Source organism: Pinus tabuliformis, chromosome 3_1 (assembly GCF_031772625.1).
Source record: "Pinus tabuliformis cultivar Carrire ecotype Pingquan chromosome 3_1, CPIR1, whole genome shotgun sequence".
Taxonomy (NCBI): domain Eukaryota; kingdom Viridiplantae; phylum Streptophyta; class Pinopsida; order Pinales; family Pinaceae; genus Pinus; species Pinus tabuliformis.
In genome coordinates this window covers 196,153,197-196,172,746 of record NC_142301.1, presented here as the reverse complement: position 1 = coordinate 196,172,746, position 19,550 = coordinate 196,153,197, and positions in this window count along the sequence as shown.

Below are 19,550 nucleotides of genomic sequence, written 5' to 3'. Positions count from 1 at the left end.
TTCACCCCAACAATGTGAACTTGTGAGAATTTCACATTGGTTGCGCTTAACATCATACGTAGACACATTCGGATTCTGCCCCCCAGGCAGTGGCATAGCCTGTGCACTTACTAGAGGGGCTGAAGGACTAATAGATACATGACTCAAAGCTGTCGACTGAATCGAATGGTTGATTGGGACGAACGAAACAAGAGTGTTCGGAATGGTGGGTTGCACCGGGACTGAAGTAACTGTAGTAACGATAGGTTGTTAGGAGGTCAGGTTTTGAATGAACGGACCTGTAGTCAGCATGGTGCCAGATGCCCAAACAGGATTGTGATAAAGTGATGAGGCATTAGGAGTACTTGAAACCAATTGTGCCAAAGACACATAGTTAGGTGGAAAATCCCAAAACACACTGATTGGGATGCTTCCTGTGTAGGAAATACCTCTAGGAGGAAATTCGAGTTCTCCCTCTTGAACATTGTGTGGAGTAGAAACCTCTGCTTCATCCAAAGAGGTGACTAGAGCGTCGCCTTCAGGTTCCATAGGTGGAAATAAGCAACGACGAACGACCGAAGATGTAAGAGGGGATAATTCCAAAGGAACACTTGGCTGATCGTACGAACTGTAAGGACGCTGCGGTCATATCATAACAGGGTCAAACAAAGGATATATAACTAGTGCAAGCTGACCATTAGAAGTCAGCAAACTCTCAAGAGTTTGGACAGGATTGTCCAGAGATTCCAGGCCAATATTAAATAGTGACCCATTATTTGAAGCAGGTGGAGGACGAGATGACAAAGGTTGAATACTCAGAACAATTATGAGTTCAACACCTTGGTCCTCGAGTGACTCTGGTAATTCAGGAAGAGGATCCTCATACAATCTTTCAGACAAAGGAGAGGAAGAGGAACTAGGTGAACCAGATGGTTCAACCACGATGACCTTGTCTCAGTTAACAATAAAGGAGAGATAAATTACAAGGCTTTAATTTTTTTTTAAGGAATACTCATGATTTGGTCTAGAAAAGACTAACTAGATGTTATAAGATCGTGGGTAACAATTTTTTAAGATGCATAAATGGACTGATGCTCCTTCATGTTTTAAGAGTCGAGAAAGAAGCAAAGATGGCTCTATCACTTTCGATTAGGAACGAGCTTGAAAGGACAAGTTCTCGTGTGATCTTTTAATTTTAATGATTCGAAAAGATCATATGACTACTCTAGATGATCTAGGTAAAAGGATTACAAGGAAATTGTGAACTGCAGAATACCTCCCCGTGAAACGACAAGTACGGCCAGGTAATCTCCCCGAATGTTGTGTTTGGTGTATCATGTTTGCAAGGCGATAGACTCGGCTTCCTATGGATAAATGATTACAGCCTAGAGGGTTCTCCCGTTATATACTCGATGGTAAGGGGATCATAAGTCCGTACTAGCGTTGTCTAGTGCCAAACCTAACAACAACTACTAGGTTTAAAGATGTCGGAACACGTCTCTAGCCTAGACCTTCTACATATGATCGTTAGATTTCAAATGTGCCTTAGATTAATTGAGTTCATTTTAAAGTTTAACTTGAATTATGTCTCGGTTTTCAGGCCTTAGCGATCTGACTCGAAAAGTCCTAAATGCAGCTAAATGAGACAAGACTCTTCCAATTCGATGAATTGTCTACACTAGATAGGGTAGAAAACACGATCAAATGCAAATAACCAAGCAATCGAAAGAAAAATGATTTTTCACTACTTCACTTTTCGAGAAATAAACTAATGAAAAATGCATTCCAAATCCTATTTTCCTAATAAGTGCACTTCAAACAGTCGTTCAAAAGCAAAAAAAAAAAACTCTTTTTCCTTTTCATATGTGAATGCAACTCTTATTTTTCAATAATGCCTACTAATGTAACATATTGATGCAGCAAACTAGAGTTATGTACTTTCTCATAAAATGACAAAATGAATTTTTCATAAAACACTTCAATGAAAAAGTTTTCAAGACTATCAATATTCAAGCAAATGAAAAGACACGAAAGAGAATTCTTTTCAAGCTAGTGATGCAATGACTCTATGAAAAACAAGATAGGCAATGTGATCTGTGCCCCAAAAAGAAACGTTTAAACAAGCAAACGAAACTTTTTCAAAACTTGTGTAGTGGAGACCAAAGCAAATAAGAGGACTATAAACGAAATGCAAAGAGTAAATTCACCAACCACTTGACTTAATGAGTTCACAATTAGTTGAATGGATGACACCCTAGATGCCCTAAGGCCACAACTCATTCGAGGACTCAAGAAACCAAGTAAATAGAAGGCAAACCAACAAAAAAATGAACCAAGTCAAATGCAGCTTTCTAGGCAGGGAGAAACATCGTGAAAATAGGCTATGAAGCAAAAATCAAAGAGCAAGACACACTGGTCAAGATTTGGGGCAAACCCTAAACTTCATCTATAGGCATCGGCGTGATTTCCTAACTAATAACAAGCGCCAGAAGGGGGTCAACGCGACTGTTTCTGAACATATCACGCTGGTTGGTGCTACTGTTTCTGAACATATCGCGTTGGTCGGTGCGACTATCAACTAAATAAGCGCGCTAAGTGAGAAAACAAAGGAAAAAAAATCAAGAACAGAGACCAGACTTTCTACTGTGAATTTTCAACCCAAAGTCGTTAAAAAAGCAAAGTAAACATATCTAAAGGGAAACGGTGAAACTTGAAAAGTTTCCACAAAATCATGAAATTTCAAACAAACAGAAAGATGTATCAATCCCCAGTGGAGTCGCCAATTTGTGGTGAAGTAAAATTACGAGTGCGGACACAAACAATTCCCTCTAGCCCGATAGAGGGTCTAGACACAAACAAGACATTCTATGTAAGATTTCCTTAGGTTAGAACCAATTAAGAGGGCCTACCTCTTAGTCCTCTTATCCTGTTTGGTGATTCCCTTGCTTCTTCGCTCCAGCTATCACCTGTTTCCTTCTTTGAGCACCTGAAACAAAGAAGCAATGGCAAACAACAAGCATAATAATAGACAAATTGTAATTCAACCTACTTAACAAGTCAAGAAGCATTAAGACATAAACATGTAATATGACATATTATGTAGGAAATCAATTGATAGTTGCATATATATTAAATCAAGAAGAGGTTACAACCATTGTTTTGACGTTGTTGTTCTCCCTTGACAAATCTGGGTTCACACACACTTCCATCAGCATTCCATGATGGCCTTAACAATAGTAATCTCAAGGCTCTTCCCTTTAGTCTTCACACTAAACCAAAGTCACACTTCTCCCTCACACAACTAGAAGGCTACAAACTATGCATAACTTGTTTTAATTCAAGCTCAAAACTTCAACCAGAGTATAATTAGAACTAGCACACACACACACACACTAGTTTGTGCTTGGAAAAAATGGAGGTTTATATAGGAGAGATGGATCCTCTTCTCATGGGAGAAGGTCTTATCTTTTGAGGTAGTTCCATCCTAGTAGGGAAAGGAGCCTAAACTAACCTCCTTGACTCCATCTGGCCTAACCATCTACCAGACTTTCGTTACGAAGCTTCTAGAACTAGAAGCTTCAGTTCTATTTATAAAAAAACTTTCCAATATAGGATCGGCACGACTGAAAAACGGCACAGTCGCTCTGGTCAGCGCTAGGAATAGTTGTAATCCCTGCATATCGGCACAAGTAGGACATTGGTCATTAGTGTCGGTCTTGTAAACTGGGAAAAACAAAATATTCTTAGGAAATGATGTAAAGGGGAATTGTTATGCTCATGAAGAGGGACAAAATGGAATTTTCTTCATGATGGGAAAGCATACAAGGTTCACTATAGAGGTCCTCCAGGATCAAGGAACAGGGAGTACAGGGACAATGACAAAATTTTGTGTAACACCAAGGTCATGGGACACGTATTCCAAATTGAGTGCTAGGTACAACATCCTAGTGTGGGTGTTCATTTGGTTTAATATGGCTAAGGAAATCAGAAAAGGAAATGAAAAAGGCTTTGAAAAGGAAAAGTGGCATTAATCATCATTTTTATTAATGAAAATAATGGAAAATAGGAGAAAAGGAAGGCGAAAGGTCACAGGTTTCATGTGAGGAGGAAAATGAAGGGAAACTAATGGAAATTGAAGAAAATAAAGGCCTCACTAATAAAAATGATTTTGAGGACCAATTCATAGATTTTGTTAGTTTAACCTTTTGTCATTTCAGTTTTGGAGCTCTCTCTCTATTCTCTCTACTCTCTCATACTCTTGAACACTTAGAGAATTCTTGGAGCACTATAGCATTGGAGGAAGGGAGGAAAAGGAATGACAATAAAGCAAAGGGAAGCAAAGATCAAGTAAGGAAGAGCAGGATCAAGTGTCTACAACAGGAGTATTTACAGGTATAGAGTTACAGGTATGATTTCCTTGCTAGTTTTGGCATGCATGTGTGTATTTGCTTCTCTTGTTGTCATTGGCATGGGTTTTTCCATGTATGACAGTGGTTTTCAGCCTTGCCTTTCCATTTTCGGATATCCATGGGGTGATGGGGTTTTTCTTATTTGGTTGAGCTGGATTGCCAAATGGTTTCGAAACTGAGTGGGGTAGTCTCAAGAAAATCACAAGGCGTAGGAATCCCTTGACCGGTAATGGAAGGATACACGGTCAAGCTTGATTTTGAATGTTCTCGTTGGGCCTAGGAATCCCTTGACAAGTAATGGTAGGATACACAGTAAATCCTAGAGGGTAGAGATGGAAAAATCCTCACGGTTTAAGTGGAGAGATCCGGAGGTATCCATGCTTGTTTAGGCCTAGTGATCCCTTAACCGGTATATGGTGGGATTGCGGTAAATCGTGTAGTGTATGTTTATTATTTGGGCTTAAGAATCCATTGGTGGGTTACATGGAAAATCCTGAGAAAGCCTTGGTGGATTATGTTGTGAGTCGCAAATTCATGTTTGGAATACGGCACGAGGGTGATTTCCTAAAGAAATTTTTGGTTCAATCCAATATATGGTCAGGTGGTACAAGGAAGTCCTTGACTTGGTTGGATTTGCACATGTTAAAAATATTTATTTTCCTTTTGTGATTTATGTGTACATGTACTTTTTATTATGTAGATTTAATGGTTGTTTTATTGTTATTGTTATTGTTCTACTGGTTATAAGCATGGTTTTATGACAATTCTTATTCATGGCTCTCATCATGTTTTGATTAGTAAATGAATGGATGATTAATGTATTACCTAATATATGATAATGTAGCTATTATGAGAGGGCATCAGTCCTCCTTGATGATTCTTAGATAAGTATGAGACCCCTATGCTCAGATATTCTATTGTTATGACCTGTAGAGTACATTTTCATGATGTGTTTGATGGAATGCATGTCATGTTTGTTAGGGGTCAGGTCAAGTCCTTGTTCAATTTTTTACAATTATAGCCTTTCTTTATCATCATTTATCATTTCTAGAAGTTTCATGGATTTTGGGCAGAGGCCTAAGTCCTAGCCCTGAAAAATTAGCTCCGAATATGGGGTTGTTGGCACAAAACTGCCTAAAAAAGACTTTGAATAGTCTCATGGATGACTTGTCATGGGAGTGATTTGAGGGTTTTGGTCGCTTAGAGAGTTTTTCATGGGAGTGACTTGGGATCTAGTTTAGTGAAAAGATGAGTTAACTTAGTGGTTGTGCACCTGGAGTGGTTGGTTAGCTCCTAGGGGTCCTGTAACACCCAAGGGAGGTTTCTAAAGTGTTGGTCTGTCGGTTCCACTTCCTTAAGGTAATCTAGGAGGTCGAATCATATCATAGTAACACTTCATCACATGTTTACCCTGGTAGGCTGATAACTTGGGTAAATGTGGGAGGAGGGTGAGATATAATGTAACCGAAAGTAGAAAAAAAAAAATAGCTTTTATTATGAGGAAGAAATGTAATGAGTAAAAAAAATATAATTTACTTTTTACATGACAAGAAATAGTATTATTGATATTACATTACGTGTAATTCAATCTATTTTCTATTTACATGTGATATTTAAAACAAAAATATATTTATAAAAAAAAAAAATTACTCACAACTATAAGTAAAATATTTCAATGTCCATATTAAATAACATGATTTTATAGATAATTTACATAAAGAAAACTAAAGTAATTTAAATTGAAATTTTTCTTATATTTTCACTTTAGTGAGAAAGATTGAGAGAATTCTTATTCCATTAATAATTGCCTTCTAATTAAATGGATGAGGGATATTTGTAAAATTTTCAATGTTTAATATGGATTTGATATGTAATATTTTAGAAAATATTAATAATAAAAATAATTAAATGTATACATACAGGAAAAAAATATGAGGGGGCATATTTTAACATTTTAATATGGAGAACATGAATTATAAATAAAATATTTCAATGTCAACTACATATATATATATATATATATATATATATATATATATATATATATATATATATACACCAGCTACCTAGATCCACCAAGCACCCAGAGGGATCAAATCTCTTTTCACTCAAAAAGATGTTTGCATCTCAAGAGATTTGATCCCTCTCGGTGCTTGGTAGATCCAGAGTTAAGATGGATCTAGGCTACAGATTGTAAAAAAAATATGACTTAAGTTTTTTAAATTTAACAATAGATTGAATTTTATAAACCAATATTGAATTAGTTAAATTGTATTTTTGAATAATTTATTATTAATAATATTTTATATTAAAAATTGAATGAGTTACACATTTTCGTCTTTTTAAGAACTAACTAAATTATTTTACCTTTAATTATTTTATCGTTGTGAATATTGAAATATTTTACTAATTATGTTAGGTTGAATATCAATGAAATATCTAAGGAATCGAAAAATATTTATCATAATTTTACAATCATAGTTTCAACAATACTAAAATTTGTAATCTATAAAAATATCTTTGCATTTTTTTTAAAGTAAGTTGTTTTTCATGCAATTTCATATATAAAATTTTGATATAAATTCATCAATACATAATCTATAATAAACATTATGTCATAAAAATAAACATCATGATGATAATCATCTAACAAACATAAACATCATCTAAGATACACATTCAACACTACCATCATCTAACTATATACACTTTTAGTAACATATATAAATGTCAATAGATAACACACAAATCTAATAATCTAGCATGGCATCATCATTATGATCACATCTAACAAAACACAAAGATTGTAATTCAACATCATCACCACACACATTCTCAAATTAATATAAATCTCATGTCAAATAACGGCTATCATTTACACATTTATATGTAAGCACATTAAATGAACATATCTAACATGAGTTAACAATAAATTATCCGAAATTGATGAATGGATGATCAAGGATCCTTGAAATGCTCAAATTTTATAGTCTCATATGCTCGCAAAACCACTGCCAAGTTGAAGAGCTCATCGCACTGATTCCAGTGGTATATTCAGTTTTGAAAATGGCCTCCATATGAAGGAGAAAACGAGTTCTGAAGTTTATGGAAAACAGGTAAAAAAATGGGTTTTGCAGGCCAAGAGGCAGTGTCATATCATGACACATGGCAGTCAAAGTCAACACAGTGGTAGGTCAAAGTCAACAACGCAGGTCAAGTGGCATGGGTCGGGCTCAAACCCACGACCTCCACAATCATATTGCAAAACCTTACCAATAAACCATGGGTTTGATTTATTAAACCAAGGCACATTCTTGTATTTATGTTTTGGTTATGAGGCAAGTGGAGGTAGGGTTGGCAGAGCCCGCCACATCTGGTGGCCCCGCCAAACCCAAAGCTCTGGTTGATATCAGCATTAACAACATACCACATATAGCGGAGGCCTCACTATATACAGTGGCATGGGGTATTGCTTTGTTGTCAAACCATGTGGTATGCCAACGGGATCGTCACATCACATGCCACGGAACCGTCGGATCAAGCCTTTGTGATGAGGCGCCACAGTTGGCGTAGTGTGGAGGTGGCATATAATATTTAATGTTTGAAACGGCTATACCATGGGTGGCAACCTTATAACACCATCGGTTCTTTCATGAATTTGCGAGCCATGGTTGAAGAAATGTATCGAGAGTTTAAGAAAGAAAAATATGAAGACACAAAACCTAAAGACAAAGAGGGACAGCCATCACAATCTAGAAAAGAAGATGAAAGTGATCAAAAAGACCCTATCGTTTCTCTCTTGACTCCATCTGAAACTTCAAAATCACTATTGAAGCTCGATGTTAAGTTTGATTTACCAATGTACAATGGAGAAATTGATGCTGAGAAGCTTGACAATTGGTTCAGGAAAATGGAGGTTTACTGTAGAGTGCAACAGATCACTGAAGATGATGTCAGAATCAAGCTAGCATCGCTTCATTTAGAATGCACATCATTGATCTGGTGGCAATGTAAGTTACAGAAAGGCACTCAGCTTATCAGTAATATTTTTCCATCATGGTCAGATTTTATTACTACACTTAGAAAGCATTTCTATCCATTGGGATATAAGGAAAAAGATTTAATAGAATGGCAAGGACTAAAAGTTAGGAAAGGTCATTGAGTGCAGGAATATACATATGAGTTTCATAAGAAGGCGTTGATGCTGGATATTCCTCTGTATACTCAAGAAACTCTAATGAAATACATAGGAGGATTACCTGAGTATATTCATAATATTGTATTTATGTTCATTCCTACTAACCTGGATGAAGTGGTAGTACAAGCAACTTACATTGAAGCAGGTAAGTTAGGAGTTGGGGTATCATCAAAATCGATATCCAGAAAGGAGAGCAAGGGAAAAGGAAAAGAAAAGAAAGAAAACTACAATAAGATGGAGGTTGAAAATATCTCTTGTAAACATTGCAAGAAAGAGGGCCATGACGAAGACCACTATTGGCAATTTCGTCCTGAAATGAAACCGAAGTGGACTAGAAAGGGAAGGAAAAGGTTGTAGCAGCAGTGAAACCGATGGACTTAGGGTCAAATTCAGGCGATGAGGCGCAGATCACATCATTGGTTATGACCTGTAAATATGATGAAGGTAATAATTCTAACAGTGCCAGGCGCAAGTTATTTCATATAAGGGTTGTTATGAAACATTCAAATATTGACACATTACTAGATAGTGGATCTCAAGCTAACATAATTTCAGAAGAAGAAAAAAATGGTTAAGCAATTAGGATTGAAAACCATAAAGAATCGTAAACCTTATACTTTAATTTGGATGAGAAGACACCATGAATTGCGAGTGACTAAGAAATGTATGTTACCATTTGCAATAACTTCTCAATTTAAGGATAAGGTGATGTGTGATGTGGTAAAACTAGATACATGTGGGATGGTCTTGGGTAGCCCGTATTTATATGATCGGAAAGCCATATTTTCAGGGAACAGAATCAATATCACTTGTTCAAAAAATGAATTGAATATATTTTACATTCTCACCCCATAAAAGCAGATAAATCTCTTTTCACAGTGAAACAATTAAAACAAGCAGCTTATGCCAGTAAAAATGTTGTTGTACAACCTAAAGTACCTAAGCATGAGATCATTAAAGTTAATCACAAACAGAGAGACATGCTTAAGGAATCCAAAATTGTACATCGACAAGAGTTGCAACATGATAAGTTGAGTTTTGTTTCAGTTATGAAGAAAAAGCAAGGTATGGTTTCATCTATGTTAATACTTTCAATCTTGTTAATGGGTTTATTACTTTTTAGTGGTGCTTGGATATTAGCAACAACTATGAATGTAGGTGTGGGTGAAAAAGACTCAATATAATTTGCAGTTTGTGTGTTTTACTGATGATTGTATGGATGAGTAAAGTGTATAGATTCAGAACAGGGTGGATAGATACCAGCCAAGTGGGAAAACAATACCCACATTTGTTTTATGGAATTTAAGACTTTTGGTGGTCCAAAAGGTCTCAGCTGGGAGGAAATGATCTGAAATTGATCAATGGATGATCAAGGATCCTTGAAATGATCAAAATTGTATAATCTCATTGTTGGTATCATCCCATGACCCCCTTTTTCCTCCTAAAACATATCATTTGCCCATTCCTTTTCATCATATATCTCTTAGAATCCTTGAAAATTGATTAGTTAATAGTCCTATAGTTATTAAAATGCATTGAAATTGATTTAGGAAGTTTATGTTAAAGAATTAGAAGTTTTTGGTGAAATGGTTACAGGAAGTTCCAACATCTGTAATTAGCTCATTGTTTGACATGTGGCACAACAGCTAGGCTGGAGCGAAAGGCATGGATGAAAAGTAGAATGTCCAAGCATGGACAAACACCTATCCTACAGCAGAATCGACCCTCCTACATGCGCGGTCAACACAAGTCAAAGCATGGCACACTGGCGACAAAGGCAGCAACATCAGCGCATTCTAATTTGATTTAGCTTTTGTTCTTTTCGAAATCAGTTAGGATAGAAACATTTTGAAAATCTCGATGTAGTAAAAGCGACAACAGCCATATTCCGAATGTACATTCATTTTCGAAATGACATGGTTGTAATAGACATATGTAAACACAGTTCAATGTAATAAACAATGGTAAATCGTGGTATCATTCTGAAACATAGTTTTTGAACTAAATACTAAGAATCCAGTTACAGCTACGACTCGTTTCTTGTGCATTGATTTCCTAGTCGGTTGAATATAGTCCAGTATACCTCTGGAACGCGGACGGGCCCTGCGTTAAATCGGTATACTGTTCTTTTCATTTTATTTGCACTTAGGGTATTATATGGTTTGCACAGTAGTTACGATTGGTTTCCGATTTCAATTGCTCTTGATTTCAATTGAATGTATATGGTTTGTGTTTATGGTAATGCTTGAACAGTCATCGCTGAGATCTTGAAGCGCATCCTGTAAGGGATTCGATCGCTGTGTGTCTTTTAAAAGCAATGTCATGAACTTTATTTTTATTTCAAAATCCATTTATGATCTCTGTATATTTTTACCTTGTGTAAATATTAGTGAATGCTGGGTGTTTGCAGAACAAGGGTTTTATGTGTGATGTCTCTGTAAGGAGATCGAAAACTTGGTTTGCAGTGATACACAGTGTTTAGGTTCAGTATTTAATTTGGTAAAAGCATTTCATGATAGCATTGTAATCAGGTATGTTAGCAGAGTGACCTGAGTGTTTGCATGATAGGTAACATACCCCAATCTTCTGTAAGGAAGTACTGTGACCTACATCATAACCACTTAGCCAACAATCCTTTATGTCTATATACTTTAGATGCATGCCTCTAAGCTTACGCATCCTGGTCGATAATAAATATAGTCTAGTCTAGTACCCTAGCTAGAACACTACATTTTGGTGCCGTTGCCGGGGAGGCGTACTTAAAGGATTCAGACAAAAAGAAAAAAATTTCAACACACAAAAATAAACAAAAACACAGTTAGAAATCATGTTCATTTATGCCTAGATTTAGAGACAGTCAAGGGAGATTTGTAAAAACCCCCCACCATCTAAAAACTAACCCATTATCATCAGGAGCAAACTCTCTAGGGAATACAACACCAATAATAGAGTTTAGGCTTCTGTGATCCATATTAAGTTAGAGAAAGATTTTGGCGTAAATCACATGAAAAGTCATTTGTCGACGCGTTTCGAACCAACCAGTGTGGTTCATCGTCAGGACAAGATGAAGAAAACAGATCTAGCTTAGCATGCTATATAGACCGAGCAGAGCCTCCAACGGCTAGTTTGACCCAACCGCTAATATTGACCAGAGGACCAGGATCAAAATAAAGATAACCAGTAAATAATCAAAAATTAAAGGTCAAATTACTAATAAAAGAAAATTAGTTGCAATGGACCGTTTCTAAGAAAGAATTAAGGGAGAATAACTAAGTAAACTATTAAAATAACAAATTAAATAAATAAATAGATATAAAAACCCGAACTAAAATAGTAAAAATAAAACAAATACACAAACACAAAAATAAAAATAAATAAAATAAAAGAGAAATCAAACAAAAATAGACCACTGGATATGACTAAGAGTTAATCGAGAATAAAAATAAATAGATAAAATAAAGCGCAAAACAAAAATAAAAATAAAATAATAAATCAAGCGATAATAAATTAATTAATTAATAATAATTAAAAATTAATAATAAAAATAATAAAATAACTAACTAAATAAACGAAAAATACTAATAAAACAACGAAAAAATGAAATAAAATAATAATAAATATATAAGAATGAATAACTAAGAGGGAATAAAATAAAATAATAAGCTTAAAAAATAATAAATTAATTGAATTAATTAATTAATAAAAGCTAAAAATAATAATAATAATAAAATAACTAAGTAAATAAAAGTAAAATAATAACAAAACACGAAATAAAAATAAAAATGAAATAAAATAATAATGAATAAATAGAATTGAAGAAGTTATCCAAACATTGGAAGAAAAAATTTATTCAGGACATAAACTTACTCTTATTGAGAGGGAAACTTTATTCACACATAAATCACAGAAGAAACACTTTCCTAAACCTTCTACACAAGGAGAAAGTAGTACAGTTACCGAACAATCTTCCTTTCTCCTTTTTCCACCAAGTGACACTGACACGGAGAGACCAATTAGAATGGCTGAGGAAGGATCTGGATCAGTACCACGCCAAGGCGATGAAGAGGAGTCAAATTTTAAGTTCCCTATACATGAACCACAGGAGGATGAGGAGATCAAAATGAAAAACATACCCCCATCTGTGCTACCAAATTTCTATGGTATGGCTTCGGAGGATCCAAACTCATTCTTGTTCGAGTTTGACATTGTATGTCGAACTTATGGCTATACAGATGATGCCCATAGGCTTAGATTGTTTCCAGCCACATTAAAGGCATCAGCCTTAAAATGGTTCATGGGGCTTGGTGAGCATGCTATAGTTGATTGGGATGGCATGAGGAGAATATTTCTTAGGAAATATCAGCCTTATTGTAGATCCAAGGACTCTAAAGATGATATCTTTAGAATGAGTCAGCAAGAGGATGAAACCTTAGAGGAATATTTAGAACGGTTTGTCTACAACTTACAAAAATCTAAACACCGAACTATGCCTCCTGATCTGGTCCGCACAATATTCTTGAAAGGTATCCGAGAGGAATACATGGATGATCTCAATTTGATGGGCAAAGGTGACATTTCCGCCTTACCCTTTGAAGAAATCGCTGAGTTGTGCGAAAAGTATTCAAGGAGTAAAGCTAAAATGGGAAAGAGAAGCCTGTCATCAAGGGTCACAAAATCTGCCTCTGCAAGTGTCACAAGGGCCGAAATAGGGAATCTTTTAGAAGAGTTTAAAACAGATCTGTTAAGCACTCTAGGGAACCAAATTGACGCTTTAAAAGCCAAGAAGAAACAAGAAGATGAAGATCATATCATGGCTATCTTCTGCCCAAAATGCCGAAAGAAACATGCATTAAAAGATTGTCCTCTAGAGAACATCCAAGTTTGTGCTTTCTGTACTGAACATCATGATATGTTTAACTGTCCTAAAGTTAAAGTTTTGCAGAACTGTAATATGGCAGCCAATACAGAGATGGAAAACGTGTATTACATGGGCACAAAGCGACCATGGCAGCCAAGGCCAGCACCCCAAGGTATGTTTCCAAATCAAAATCTGCAATTTCCCTATGAATGATCAAATGTATGCACAAAACTCATGGAATGTACCCATGCCATGGCAGCACCAAAACCAACCACAACACCAATGGAGACCATCTCAACAGTACTCCCAATCTTATCATACATATCCTCAATCAAACCCACCTTACTCAAAACCATATCAACAATACCAACACTCGTATCCATCACATTCTCAACCATATCAGCAATATCCTCAGCAAGTTGTCTATCAACTCCAACCTCCTCAACAAGCACTACCTGCTCCTCCACCAATAAATGCACCACAACTGCAATTTCCAGCTAACTCACAACCTCCCAGACCCACTCAAATTCTTGCTCAAACTGTCCCAAATCCAAATAATAGAGTAGAGAGGCCAGCCTACAATGTAGAAGAAGGAACCTCATATTCCACACTGCCTTTGCAAAACATTAATTTGAGGTCTGGTAGGGTGCTCCACAAAGATTCTCCAATAACAGATAAGCAAGAAGAAAACTCAGAAAAGGAAAATGAAATGACAAATCAAACAAAACCAAACAATGATACCAAAGATAAACAGATGCAACCACTGCATCCACCTTTTCCAGACCGATTGGTCCAAATAAAACCACCACTGTCTATACCACAATTTGATGTCTTAGATGAACTTAAAAATGTCTACATAAAAATTCCACTGCTACAAGCCATAAAAGACATTCCTATCTATACCAAAGCCATCAAAGACATGTGCCTCAAGAAGCCTGCTAGAAAAAGGATTGATCCTCAAACCATTCATGTTTTAGGAAATTTAGCAGGCCTTATGACCAATACCATCTCCATGGAGAAGTATGTTGATCCTGGCATCCCCAAAGTGACCACCATCATTAACAACATACGGATTCCAAACACTTTGATAGATATTGGAGCCGCAATCAATGTCATGACTCTGGAAACCATGAGAACACTCCAGCTCCTGAATTTGCAACATACTACGATTGTTCTAGAACTAGCTGATAGGTCCAAAGTCATTCCTGAAGGGATTTTGGAAGACATCATTGTCTCACTGGACTCTTGGGAGTATCCAATGGATTTCTTAGTCCTTCAACCCAAATCCAATTTAGGAGGACACCCTATCATCCTTGGTAGACCATGGTTAGCGACTGCTGATGCATTTATAGGATGTCGATCGGGCAACATGATCATTTCAAGAGGGACCGAAAGAAAACAACTCACCCTTTATCCATCGGCACAATCACCAGCAGTAACACACAATTTGTGGCTTGATGATAAATTTAATGATAAAGAAGAAGTACAATCTGTTTTTAGCATTGACCAAATCTATGATTTCCAGGAACAAGACAATAATGATTTGGTAGAATTATTCCTTTCTCAACCTGATATGTCTGAAAATTTGAGAAGTGAACAATATCATGCTGCAGATGTACTTTTGGCCCAAAACTTTCAGGAAACCTGCACCATCCAATCTTTGCAAACTACATTTCACGACATTTTTCCAGTTCAATCCATCACCAACACACAGAGTCAGATCATAGAGATTAGTCCAGGGAAAACTCTGAACATAGGCAAACACCTAGACTCATCTCAACAAGAGAAATTGATTAAACTCTTGAGTAAATACCAAAAAGCCTTTGCTTGGGACTACACGATATGCATGGGATTCACCCCGACACATGCACTCACCATATCTATACAGATAGCACCATTAAACCAGTGAGGCAACCACAAAGAAGAATGAACCCCATGCTCCAAGATATTGTCAGAGAGGAACTGCAAAAACTTTTGAGAGTTAATTTTATATATCCTATTTCTGATAGTCAGTGGGTATCCCCATTGGTTATAGTTCCCAAGAAAAATGGTAAGTGGTGCATTTTTGTTGATTACAGATAGCTGAACAAAGCAACACTCAAAGATTATTTCCCACTGCCATTTATTGACCAAGTGTTAGACACCCTAGCTGGCAAATCATCATTTTCTTTTCTTGATGGTTTCAGTGGCTACAACCAAATCAGGATCGCCTCAGAAGACCAGGACAAAACCACATTCACCTATCCTTGGGGCACCTATGCTTACAATGTTTTGCCATTTGGACTTTGCAACGCTCTAGCTACATTTCAGAGAGTTGTGTTAGCTATTTTCGCTGATTTAATTCATGATTGTGTTGAAGTCTACATGGATGATTTTTCAGTATATGGCAATTCATTTGAACATGCATTAGAAAATCTTGAGAGAGTTTTGAAAAGATGTATTGAAGCTAACCTGTCCCTCAGCAATGAAAAGTGCTTTATGATGTTAAATGAAGGGATAGTGTTAGGCCACTATATTTCTTTTCAAGGCATCCAGGTTGACCCAGCAAAGATCCAGATCATTGCTGATTTGCCAATTCCACAGAATCAAAGAGAGGTAAGAAGTTTCCTTGGGTATGCAAGCTAATACCGGAGATTTATTGAGAATTTTAGTAAGATAGCTTTACCTTTGTTTAAACTTCTAACCAAAGATGTACTTTTCAACTGGAATGAGAACTGCCAACAAGCATTCGAACAACTCAAAAAGAAGTTATCAACCGCACCAGTCTTGAGAGGGCCTAATTGGAGCCTACCATTTCATATCTTTACAAATGCATCCGACACTGCAGTAGGTGCATCCTTAGGCCAAAAAGAGGAATATTGTACTTATGCCATTTATTTTATTAGCAAAAATCTAACACCTGCAGAGTTAAACTATACAGTTACAGGAAAGGAAACACTTTCCATCATTTATGTTGTGAATAAATTCCGACATTACATAACTGGTTATGAGGTCTTTGTACATACTAATCATTCGGCCATTAGACATTTAATGAATAAACCAATAACTAGTGGCAGAGTTACCAGATGGTTACTATTGTTACAGCAGAATTTAACATCACAGTGTTAGATAGACCAGGCAAAGAGAACCAGGTGGCAGATTTTCTCTCTAGACTGCAAAATCCAGGTGAGGTTGTTCCAGTTGAAGATTCTTTTCCAGATAAAACTTATTTGCAATTTCCATAGTAACTCCTTGGTATGCTGATTTGGCCAATTATTTGTCTACAGGAAGGACACCTCCATGCTTTACTGCAAAGGAAAGGAAGAGACTAGTCAAACAAAGTGCTAGATATTCATGGCTTAATGGCGATTTATTTTACACTGGTTATGATATGATTATTAGAAGATGTGTAAGAAATGATGAGGTAATTGATATTTTAAAATCTTGCCATGATGAACCGTGTGTGGTGGGCATTTTGCAGCGAAGCGGACAACATTCAAAGTTCTTACTCTTGGATACTACTGGCCATCCATTTTCAAGGATGCCAAGAAGTATGTAAAGAGTTGTGACAGCTGCCAAAGAATGGGCAGGCCCACAGCTACTGATGAGATGCCCTTCAACCCCAAGTTCACTTAGAGCCATTTGACAAATGGGCTCTAGACTTTATAGGACCCATCAACCCAACCTCCAATGGTAAGAAGTACATCCTAGTATGTACTGATTACGTCACAAAGTGGGCTGAAGCAAAAGAATTGGTTAGAGCAACCGAACACACAGTAGTAAATTTCCTTTTTGAAGAGATCTTTGTGAGGTATGGAGTACCAAGGGAACTTGTGACTGATCAAGGTACTCAATTCACCTCAAAGCTAGTGAAGGACATCACAGACAAATACCAAATCAAGCATAGGAAAAGTACCCCTTACCATCCACAGGCCAATGGGCAGGTGGAATCAACAAACAAAACCTTGGAAGGCATCATTACTAAAACTGTTGCAATGAACAGGAAAAATTGGGAAGAGAAGCTCAAAGATGCACTCTGGGCTTACAGGATTACCTGGAAAGATACTACAGGATTTACACCATATCAGTTGGTGTACGGCAAAGAGGTAATGCTTCCTATTGAGTTCCAAATACACACTTTTAAACTGGCTGCAGATTTACAAATTGATTTGGACCAAGCACAAAAAGAAAGAATTCAGCAGTTGAACCAGCTGGATGAGATGAGGCAGCAAGCAGAGGAAACCACAATCCTCATGCAAAAACAAAGGAAGCAGTGGCATGATGCACATATTAAGCAGAAGCAGTTCAAGGAAGGTGACTGGGCTTTACTTTTTGACTCAAAATTCAGAGATAATAAAGCCAAGTTCACCACCCATTGGATGGGCCCCTATGAAATTGTTCAGGCTTACGACAATGGTTCAGTCAAGCTCAAAACTATTAATGGAGAAGGTCACTCCTTTACTGTCAATGGTCATCGCCTGAAACTATACACCAAGCCCATCAGCAAGCAAGTTTTTCTCCATACAGTATCTCAGCAAGGAGAGGTTGAGGTATTGCAGCCCTCAGCTGCAATATCACTGCCTTAGTTTCTTTTGTTTCAATTTCAGAGTAAAAAAGAAATAACAAAAAAATATATATAAAAAAAAAATTATATAAAACAAAAACTAAAAAAAATATAAAAAATATATATATAAAAAAATAATGGGTTAGATGTGAAAACCAGCCTTTGGCACAGTCTAACCCCGAATTCCTACTTGAAAACCAATTCGTTGGCGGGTATGAATTCTCTTTCTTTTGTTCACTGTTTGATTTATCAGCTGAATCATGACTTGAGGACAAGTCAAAATTTTAGTCGGGGAGAGAGGCATCAGCATTTTGTTCTTTTATCTCTCCATTGTAAATTCTTAAAGATTTCTTATCCTATATCTTCACTGTAAATTTCCAAAGCAGCTTGTTCCAGCATTCTGGACTTCAATAAATAAGCTGTTTTGTCATTGTTTTATCTCAGAGGGACCTGGTTATAAACATTATGCAGGGGGGCCTGTTCTGTCCAGACATCTATGCTACCAACACCAGCAGTAAGGGACCTGTTTAAGACACCCAGAAGGGACCTGTTAAAGAGATTGACACCAAGGGCTACTTCAACAAAGTTTTATCAAGTTTCTACAAGGATTTGGGCACCAAGACTCCATCAAATGCCCAAGTTCAATGAACCTGTATACATATAAGGAGCTGCATGAACATCTTCAAATCTTTCTCAAGGGACCTGTTGCATTCAATCTTTCTCAAGGGACCTGTTACATCTTCAAATTTTTCTCAAAGGACCTGTGCATTCAATCTTTCTTAGAGGACCTGTTACAACAAGCAAAAGAACAGTCAAAAGGGACTAGTCCTACTCAGCATGTCAATACAACAACAACCAACAAAAGAGTAATATGTTTCTTATTCTTAAACATTTAATTTCTTAGATTGATTTTTAATGTAAATTTGATGACTGTGAACTGTTATGATTGATTTCAAGGACATCTACATTTCCTATCATCCCTTATTCCACCGATTCTCATCATTTCTCATACATCAACCTATTCATACTTCTAAACCCATTACCAACACATCAACCTTGTCATACATCCTACAGTCATACCAACATCCTCCATCTGACCGAATACCAACCGAAACGGGACACGTGGTGGATTGTGTTTTTAAATAAAAGGAGAAAAGAAACAAATGTAAAGCAGCCTGGCTATTGTATTCCACACGGCCAAATCATGACTCCACCACCCAACGTACCCAAGTGATTCAAGGGACTCCCCGAAATCATACCCAGCATTATATATATACGCTCCCAGCGCTCTTGTGGTGACATCTATGCAAGCGTACAACACCCCTCTGTTCTAAAAAAATGAATACGCTGTGAGTAAGTACAGCTGGTTATCCCACCATCATTTTCGGGTTGTCTTACGTTGGCATTTGATTTCCCGTGACTTTCAAAGTAGAATCAGAAGCAGTGAGCGCCGAAAGAAGTATTACCATTTGGGTTCGACTTACACAGTGAGGATTGGAAGCAGTGAGCGCCGAGAAAGGGAAATATAACCACTCTGTTTCGACTCCCACCACAGTCATGAGA